This window comes from Nerophis lumbriciformis, linkage group LG37, assembly GCF_033978685.3.
Source record: "Nerophis lumbriciformis linkage group LG37, RoL_Nlum_v2.1, whole genome shotgun sequence".
NCBI classification, from domain to species: domain Eukaryota; kingdom Metazoa; phylum Chordata; class Actinopteri; order Syngnathiformes; family Syngnathidae; genus Nerophis; species Nerophis lumbriciformis.
In genome coordinates this window covers 2,837,501-2,847,500 of record NC_084584.2, presented here as the reverse complement: position 1 = coordinate 2,847,500, position 10,000 = coordinate 2,837,501, and the positions used below count along the sequence as shown (strand labels likewise).

The 10,000-nt window shown below is 48.0% G+C and overlaps 1 long non-coding RNA gene across 1 annotated transcript in view; it reads right to left on the bottom strand.

The window, feature by feature from the left end:
• Positions 1-9,004: 9,004 nt before the first annotated feature.
• LOC140677600 (uncharacterized) overlaps positions 9,005-10,000 on the bottom strand; it is a 5,199-nt gene continuing 4,203 nt past the window's right edge. The window contains exons 2-3 of the long non-coding RNA XR_012049371.1: positions 9,771-9,848; positions 9,005-9,665 (exon numbers count right to left, since the gene is read on the bottom strand). This is a non-coding gene — a long non-coding RNA (uncharacterized lncRNA). The remainder of the gene's footprint in view (positions 9,666-9,770; positions 9,849-10,000) is intronic.

Sequence of the window (10,000 nt, the reverse complement as noted above, 5' to 3'; positions counted from 1 at the left end):
ATGGACTGGACTCTCAAACTATTAACTAGATCCATTATGGACTGGATTCTCACACTATTATGTTAGATCCACTATGGACTGGACTCTCACACTATTATATTAGATCCACTATGGACTGGACTCTCACTATTATGTTAGATCCACTATGGACTGGACTCTCACACTATTATGTTAGATCCACTATGGACTGGACTCTCACACTATTATGTTAGATCCACTATGGACTGGACTCTCACGATTATGTTTGATCCACTATGGACTGGACTCTTACACTATAATGTTAGATCCACTGTGGACTGGACTCTCACTATTATGATGGATCCACTATGGACTGGACTCTCACTATTATGCTAGATCCACTATGGACTGGACTCTCACTATTATGTTAGATCCACTATGGACTGGACTCTCACACTATTATGTAAGATACACTATGGACTGGACTCTCACACTATTATGTTAGATCCACTATGGACTGGACTCTCACACTATTATATTAGATCCACTATGGACTGGACTCTCACTATTATGTTAGATCCACTATGGACTGGACTCTCACACTATTATGTTAGATCCACTATGGACTGGACTCTTACTATTATGTTAGATCCACTATGGACTGGACTCTCACACTATTATGTTAGATCCACTACGGACTGGACTCTCACTATTATGTTAGATCCACTATGGACTGGACTCTCACTATTATGTTAGATCCACTATAGACTGGACTCTCACTATTATGTTAGATCCACTACGGACTGGACTCTCACACTATTATGTTAGATCCACTATGGACTGGACTCTCACTGTTATGTTAGATCCACTATGGACTGGACTCTCACTATTATGCTAGATCCACTATGGACTGGACTGTCACTATTATGTTAGATCCACTATGGACTGGACTCTCACACTATTATGTAAGATACACTATGGACTGGACTCTCAAACTATTAACTAGATCCATTATGGACTGGATTCTCACACTATTAACAAGATCCACTATGGACTGGACTCTCACACTATTATGTTGGATCCACTATGGACTGGACTCTCACACTATTATGTTAGATCCACTATGGACTGGACTCTCAAACTATTAACTAGATCCATTATGGACTGGATTCTCACACTATTAACAAGATCCACTATGGACTGGACTCTCACACTATTATGTTAGATCCACTATGGACTGGACTCTCACACTATTATGTTAGATCCACTACGGACTGGACTCTCACTATTATGTTGGATCCACTATGGACTGGACTCTCACACTATTATGTTAGATCCACTATGGACAGGACTCTCACTATTATGTTAGATCCACTATGGACTAGACTCTCACTATTTTGTTAGATCCACTATGGACTGGACTCTCACTATTATGTTAGATCCACTATGGACTGGACTCTCACACTATAATGTTAGATCCACTATGGACTGGACTCTCACTATTATGATGGATCCACTATGGACTGGACTCTCACTATTATGCTAGATCCACTATGGACTGGACTCTCACTATTATGTTAGATCCACTATGGACTGGACTCTCACACTATTAAATTAGATCCACTATGGACTGGACTCTCACTATTATGTTAGATCCACTATGGACTGGACTCTCACACTATTATGTTAGATCCACTATGGACTGGACTCTCACACTATTATGTAAGATACACTATGGACTGGACTCTCACACTATTATGTTAGATCCACTATGGACTGGACTCTCACACTATTATGTTAGATCCACTATGGACTGGACTCTCACACTATTATGTTAGATCCACTACGGACTGGACTCTCACTATTATGTTAGATCCACTATGGACTGGACTCTAACTATTATGTTAGATCCACTATAGACTGGACTCTCACTATTATGTTAGATCCACTATGGACTGGACTCTCACACTATTATGTTAGATCCACTATGGACTGGACTCTCACACTATTATGTTAGATCCACTATGGACTGGACTCTCACACTATTATATTAGATCCACTATGGACTGGACTCTCACTATTATGTTAGATCCACTATGGACTGGACTCTCACACTATTATGTTAGATCCACTATGGACTGGACTCTCACACTATTATGTTAGATCCACTATGGACTGGACTCTCACTATTATGTTAGATCCACTATGGACTGGACTCTCACACTATTATGTTAGATCCACTATGGACTGGACTCTCACACTATTATGTTAGATCCACTATGGACTGGACTCTCACACTATTATGTTAGATCCACTATGGACTGGACTCTCACAGTATTATGTTAGATCCAGTGCACCGGTTGCCCAAGGGGGGGGCACAAGGTTTCTCATTGTGTCATTGGGTTGAATTTTTCCTTGCCCTGATGTGGAATCTGAGCCGAGGATGTCGTTGTGGCTTGTGCAGCCCTTTGAGACACTTGTGATTTAGGGCTTGTGACAGTCTCTGTCTTAGGGTTCTTCTCAGGACCGACAAACGGTGCCCAGGCGTGTTGCCAAGTATACAATGTTTTATTTTCAAAGTCCAAAAGTCTTTCTACTTCTCTCTCCCTCTCTTCTCTTTTTCAGCCCTAACCCTAACCCTTCCTGCGGTCACCAACGCTGCTAATAAAGAGACAGGTGATTAGATAACTCGTTCCAGCTGAGATATCCACTCACCTGGCATCTGCTTCGCAGCCGCCTCCTGCACATGCCCTGCCCGCAGGTGGCGTGTGGACCACGCCCCCTCCACAGGTCAGCTTTAGGGGCATGTAGAGTTGGGTGTCATCAGCATAACAATGAAAGCTAACACCGTATTTGCGTATGATGTCACCTAGCGGCAGCATGTACATACTAAAGAGTGCAGGGCCAAGAACCGAACCCTGAGGAACTCCGCACGTTACCTTAACATAGTCTGAGGTCACATTATTATGGGAGACGCACTGCATCCTGTCAGTAAGATAAGAGTTAAACCACGACAAGGCTAAGTCTGACATACCAATACGTGTTTTGATACGCTCTAATAAAATATTATGATCGACGGTATCGAAAGCAGCGCTAAGATCAAGAAGCAGCAACATAGATGACGCATCAGAATCCATCGTTAGCAGTAGATCATTAGTCGTTTTTGCGAGGGCTGTCTCCGTAGAGTGATTTGCCCTGAAACCGGATTGAAAAGGTTCACAGAGATTGTTAGACGCTAAGTGTTCATTTAGCTGCTGTGCAACAATTTTTTCGAGGATTTTCGAGATAAACGGAAGGTGGGACACGGGCCGGTAGTTTACCATGAGGTCAGGGTCGAGGTTAGGTCTTTTGAGTAGAGGATGAATAACCCCTTTTTTGAATGCTAGTGGAACAGTGCCAGAGGAAAGTGATAAGTTTATAATATTTAGCACTGATGGACCTAATAATACAAAAGGCTCCTTGATAAGTTTCCCAGGAAATGAGTCAAGTAAACATGTTTTTTTTTTTGTCCCATTTACACATATTAACAATTCCTCCAATGTTATTTCATCAAAGAGAGAGAAACTATTTTGGAGGGCAGTATCCGTCGTAGATACAGTCGTATCTGTGTTAATAGAACCCAGTTGTAGCTGCGATGCATTGTCTTTAATCTCCTTTCTAATGAGTTCAATTTTCCTATTAAAGAAATTCATAAAGTCATCTGCCGAGTGGGTGGAGCTACTGGGAGGAGTCCCTTGTTGGGTTAGCGATGCTACTGTACTAAACAAAAATTTAGGATCATCTTTGTTGAGGTGGATGAGATTTGATTAATATTTAGCTTTAGCTAAGGTAAACATGTGTTTATAAGTTATTAAACTATTGTCACGTGGGGTTCGCAGCTAGCTGCGGGGTTGTTCTTCCAATGCAAAATAGACGGCTCCGGACAACAGCGTGAAGGTAGGCTAGGATTTATTAATATAAATCACGCACTACCGCGAACATAAACAATACAACAACAACTACAACAAAAAAAGAGGCAAGCGTGCCTAAAACGCAAGTGAGGCTAATCTTAAACAGAAGCTATGGCATGGACATGGAAACTTACTTGGACAGAGCAAGACATAAACCGGTGTGACATCAAAACAACGCAGGCAGAACGAGTGATGAACAAAGGTAGGCTTAAATAACAGTGACATGATTGGTGACAGGTGTGTGTGAGTCCGAACGTGAAACAGGTGCGTGACGTGACAGGTGAAACTAATGGTTGCTATGGTGACAAAACAAAACAAAAGTGCACAAAAAGTCCAAAATTTAAACCGAACATTACTAAAACAAAACATGATCACACAGACATGACAGAATCCCCCCCTTACGGACAGATCCCAGATGTCCAAAAACAGAAAATATCAACAAGAGTCATGGGAGGGCGGGAGGGGGACATGGCGGTGGGTCGCCAGGCCACGTGTCCCCGTATCCACCGGGGCAGAGTTAGGTGGCGGCGGCGAGTGGAACGCCGCTGCAGCAGGCGAGGCGGGCGCCCAGGGAATGGCCACATTCGTGGCCGACTGGGAGGTGGGCGCACTTGGCGTGGCGGGCGACCAGGTAGCGGCCATATCCGTGACCGACGAGGAGGGAGGTGCGTCATCGTGGCAGGCGTGGAAGCAGGCAGCGAAGCTCGGCGTGGCGCGTCAGGCGGCGAAGCTCGGCGTGGCGCGTCAGGCGGCGAAGCTCGGCGTGGCGCGTCAGGCGGCGAAGTTCGGCGTGGGTCTTGGTCTTGGCATGGCGGGTCTTGGTCTTGGCGTGGCGGGTCTTGGTCTTGGCGTGGCGTGTCTTGGTTTTGGCGTGGCGGGTCTTGGTCTTGGCGTGGCGGGTCTTGGTCTTGGTCAACTATCACTCCATGCTTGATGGAAAACCTCAAGTTTAGTCGCGCGCCATTTGCGTTCCAGCTTTCTACATGATAATTTATGGGCTTTAGTTTCTTCTGTAAACCATGGGGTGCGCCTTTTAGGGGCTCTTTTTAGCTTTAGCGGTGCTATACTATCAATGGTGTCGCGCAGGGCATTGTCAATGTTGTTAGTGAGGTTATCAATAGAGCCGACATAATTTGGGAATGGTGCCATTACTGAAGGCAGTAGGTCAGCAAGAGTCATCGTTGTGGCAGCATTAATGTTGCGGCTGCTATAGTAGTTATTATTATTATTATTAGTTTGTTGACAATGAGTCAGAACTTCGAATTTTATAAGGTAATGATCGGACATTACTTTAGTATACGGGAGTATCGTAACTTTGGAGGTGGTGACACCCCTGACCAGCACTAGATCTATCGTATTACCGTTGCGATGCGTTGGTTCATTTATTATTTGTGTAAGACCACAGCTATCAATTATAGTCTGGAGCGCCATGCACTGAGGGTCCGATGGGGTATTCATATGGATATTAAAGTCCCCCATTATGATTATATTGTCGGCGTGCGTCACTAAATCAGCAACAAACTCTGAGAATTCACTGATGAAGTCCGAGTAGGGCCCTGGGGGGCGGTAGATAACAGCCAGGCGGAGAGGCAGCGGTGTGACAGACCTCATAGTAAGCACCTCAAACGAGTTATATTTATTATTTAGGTTAGGGGTAAGGTTAAAGTTGTTGTTGTATATTAGTGCGACTCCCCCACCCCTTTTAATGGGACGGGCAATATGCGCTCCCGCATAGCCAGGAGGAGACGCCTCACCCAGCGCAAACAAATCGTCTGGTTTGAGCCAGGTATCGGCGAGACCAACGACGTCAAGATTATTGTCTCTAATGACCTCATTAACTAATAACGTTTTGGAAGATAATGATCTTATGTTTAAAAAGCCCATATTATAGGTAGTGGGCTGTTTTGAGGAGTTTTTGTTGAAATTATCCGTACTAGCAATATTATTAATGTTGCGTTTATTATGCGTAGTGCACTTTAAATAGTTTCGACCATATCTAGGAATTGATATGACGGGAATTTTCCGATTGTTTGCTTGGTGCTGCGATAAACTGAACGCATCATAGTTTGCCACCTCAGTAAAATGCATGTCTACTTCCGACACAGTCCATCCATCCATCCATCTTCTTCCGCTTATCCGAGGTCGGGTCGCGGGGGCAGCAGCCTAAGCAGGGAAGCCCAGACTTCCCTCTCCCCAGCCACTTCGTCCAGCTCCTCCCGGGGGATCCCGAGGCGTTCCCAGGCCAGCCGGGAGACATAGTCTTCCCAACGTGTCCTGGGTCTTCCTCGTGGCCTCCTACCGGTCGGACATGCCCTAAACACCTCCTTAGGGAGGCGCTCGGGTGGCATCCTGACCAGATGCCCGAACCACCTCATCTGGCTCCTCTCGATGTGGAGGAGCAGCGGCTTTACTTTGAGCTCCCCCCGGATGACAGAGCTTCTCACCCTATCTCTAAGGGAGAGCCCCGCCACCCGGCGGAGGAAACTCATTTCGGCCGCTTGTACCCGTGATCTTGTCCTTTCGGTCATAACCCAAAGCTCATGACCATAGGTGAGGATGGGAACATAGATCGACCGGTAAATTGAGAGCTTTGCCTTCCGGCTCAGCTCCTTCTTCACCACAACGGATCGATACAGCGTCCGCATTACTGAAGACGCCGCACCGATCCGCCTGTCGATCTCACGATCCACTCTTCCCTCACTCGTGAACAAGACTCCGAGGTACTTGAACTCCTCCACTTGGGGCAAGATCTCCTCCCCAACCCGGAGATGGCACTCCACCCTTTTCCGGGCGACACAGTCATCACAGAAAAAACACTATGTGAGTTGTGTATTATTCTAAGAGAATTGCTATGTGTGCAGGGATTATCCAGCCTGGCGCTGGTTAGTTCTATTTTAACTGATTTACCCGGATTAGCTCTTCTTTGAGGATTAGCCTTTCGCTTTGTTGTTAGCCCCGCTCGGCGTCCCCGCTTCTGCTTCCGCTCACACCGCTTACGTGTCTTCCGTTGACGGTCCCCGCTGGCACTTGACTCCGCTGTAGTGATGGGATCGGCAGTTCTTTTGACTGTACTGAATCACTAGAATCAGTTCCTTAAATTGAGTCGTTCAAAAAATTTGTTCACCGATCCCCCCCGCCCCCAAAAAAAAAAATAGGAGGGGGGGGGGGGGGGGGGCGTGCGTAGTACAGTACAGTGCAGACATTCGCGGGAGAAGCAGCAAATAGGGTGAACGCAGTACACCAGGCAGTGAGTGACTGACACAGCGCCACAGTCAGCACAGTTCAGTACGTGGACCTGAATCACTTCTGCTCGACGATAGACTATGTTAGGAACTGTTGTATGCAAGACTGCTACATTTCTCTGTTGTTTTATTATTAAAATCATCTTACCTGCTCATCCTCATCCTGGTTCTTGCATCTTGGGGTCACACAAACGGCAGCCATGCGAGTTCCTCACAGTATCGTCGAGCCAGAAGATTGTGTCCTCGCGAGAACCCCTGTCGGCGATGCACAGCCGACCTTCTGGACCGCACAATTTTTGGAGGACTTAAAAGCCAGGTTTGTGCGGTCCCAGCCCACAGCAGGCTCGGACCTTCCCTCTCCGCCTCGACCGCCGGTTCCGGCTCTCCGACCGGCGAGGCCACCGCCCCCTTCGCTCCTCCCGGCTCGGCCGCCGGTTCCGGCTCTCCGACCGGCTAGGCCACCGCCGCCTTCGCTCTTCCCGGCTCGGCCGCCGGTTCCGGATCTCCGACTGGCGCGGCCACTGCCGCCATCTTCCCCGTCGCCTGCTGTGCATCCTGTCCCGGCTCCACGGCAATCGCCTGTGCCAGCGCGTCGACCACCGGTTCCCACACCGCGTCGCACGCCAGTCGCAGCCCCGCGTCTTACGCCGGTCGCGGCGCCACGACGACCAACACCGGCTGAGTGCCCAGCACCCGTTCCTGCTCCAAGGCAGCTTCCAGCAGCTGCACCACGGCTGCTATCCCTTCCAGCACCCGCTCATCCTGCCAGTCCGGCGAAGGCTCCAGTGGAGCCCACCGTGATGTCCTTCCTGGCCTCCTGCTGGGACTCGGCGAGGGACGTATCTTTATCCCTCCTCCTGGCCCCCTTCCGCCCGTCCCTGGTTTTCGCACCGGGGGACATAAAAGACCCAGAACTCCTTCTCCCAGTGGTGGACGGCGTCTGGCATCCGCCTAGTGGAGGGGGGGCTACTACCAGCAGCAGTGCAGCCAAGCACACGCCGCTGTCATCCCCGCCATCGTCTCCTCCCACGGAGACATCATCGTCTCTTTCCACGGCGCCGCCACCTTCATCTTCTCTGGCGCGCCTTCGCACTTCGCGGACATCTTCCGCGTCACCGGTGGGACTCCGCACGACACCGCCATCTTCCTGGTCGGCAGCGGATCCACCCACGACCACATCTCCGGCAGGCTTTCGCATGGCGCCGCCATCTTCAGTGTCATCATTGTCGACGACTCCGCCCACGATGACATCATCTCTTGCACGCCTTCGCACGACGCGGAGGTCTTCCGCGTCACCGGCGGGACTCTGCACGGTGCCGCCATCTTCATCGTCGGCAGAGGATCCACCGACGACGCTGTCATCCTCGTCGCCGCCAGCTGCGCGACCTCCTCCTTGTCGGCCACTAATGTGGCCGCTCCGTGGTCGTCCACCTCGCCAGTGGCAGCGGCGTTCAACGCGTCGCCGCCACCTGACTCTCCCTCGCTGGCTGCGGGGACACTTGGCCTGGCGACCCTCCGCCATGTCCTCCCTCCTCCCTCCCGTAATTTTTGGACTTATTTCCGTTCTTGTTTCCAGGGAACATCTGGAATCTGTTCCTTGAAGGGGGGGTCCTGTGACGATCTGTCACTTCATTTCGGTTTGTTTCCATGTTTTTGTATTTACTTCCTGTCAGTGCTCTTATTTTGTTATACTTCCTGTTTGTTCTTTTTAATATTAAATGTAGATGTTTCAAGGTCACATGTCGATGTTCAAATATCAAATGTTAATGTTTTAATATTAAATGTTGATGTTTTAAAATAAACAGAGATGTTTCAATGTGTAATAGGAAGGAAATAAAAGCAAGATATTGCAAGTTTGATGTTGAGTCCATTTTTATTTATTGATTGATTGAAAATAAAACCTAATAAGGAACAGATGATTATATTTTTTCCAAAGAAGGAAACACAATGACATACTTTTCACCAATAAGCTTCTAACTAAAGTGTGGCTTTATTCCCTCTCTGTCTTTTAATGAACATGTCATAAAAATAACATCCTTTCCAATCCATCAAGGTAGCTATTTAGCACCTTCTTCAATCGGCCACTTCCCCGCCACACCGCCCCCCAGTGGTTAGTAATGTAATGGCAGCAAAAGAAGTAGAACAGGAAGATGATGTCAGAAATAAATGTCAAACTAATATCGCAACAGGCGAGCGCTAGCTGGATGACGTTGTCAATAGCCCTCCACAGCCCATGGGGTGTGCGTCAAACTGACCACTTTAATCACGACTACTTTACCAATGATCTTCACAATAAGTTCGTGGTCATCAGATGGGCCTGGGTGATTTAGTTTAACCAGGAGGATAGCGTCTTTATCCAAAGCAACAATCTTGAGATTTTTACCACCTGACCCGTCGCCTGATTCCTCCGGCCAGTAGCTTGTTTCCTCCGGCCAGGGGTGTGTTTCCTCCGGCCAGGGGTGTGTTTCCTCCGGCCAGGGTTGTGTTACCTCCGGCCAGGGCTGACTGTTGGCTCCTGTTTGAATGGAATGTTGTCAATCATTGAGTGTGTACTGGTGTACTTCATGTATTGCAGTACAGTGTGTACAATTCTGGTCTTGTTGAGTGTTGGATGACCTACCAACAAGCAGAAGCAGAAGGATGAAAATCTTGATCATGGTTGTGTTGGTGGCCTGTGATGACCAAGATGAAGTACTTCCTGTAAGACAGTGAAAAGTATGGGTGTCAAAAAAAATACATTGATTTTTCAAATTAATTCAGAAGTACTTTATTAATCCCCTGGGGATTAATAAAGATGATGTGGTCCTGATGGCTTCATCTAGCCAGGATCTTCAGCTCTCACTGGATCGG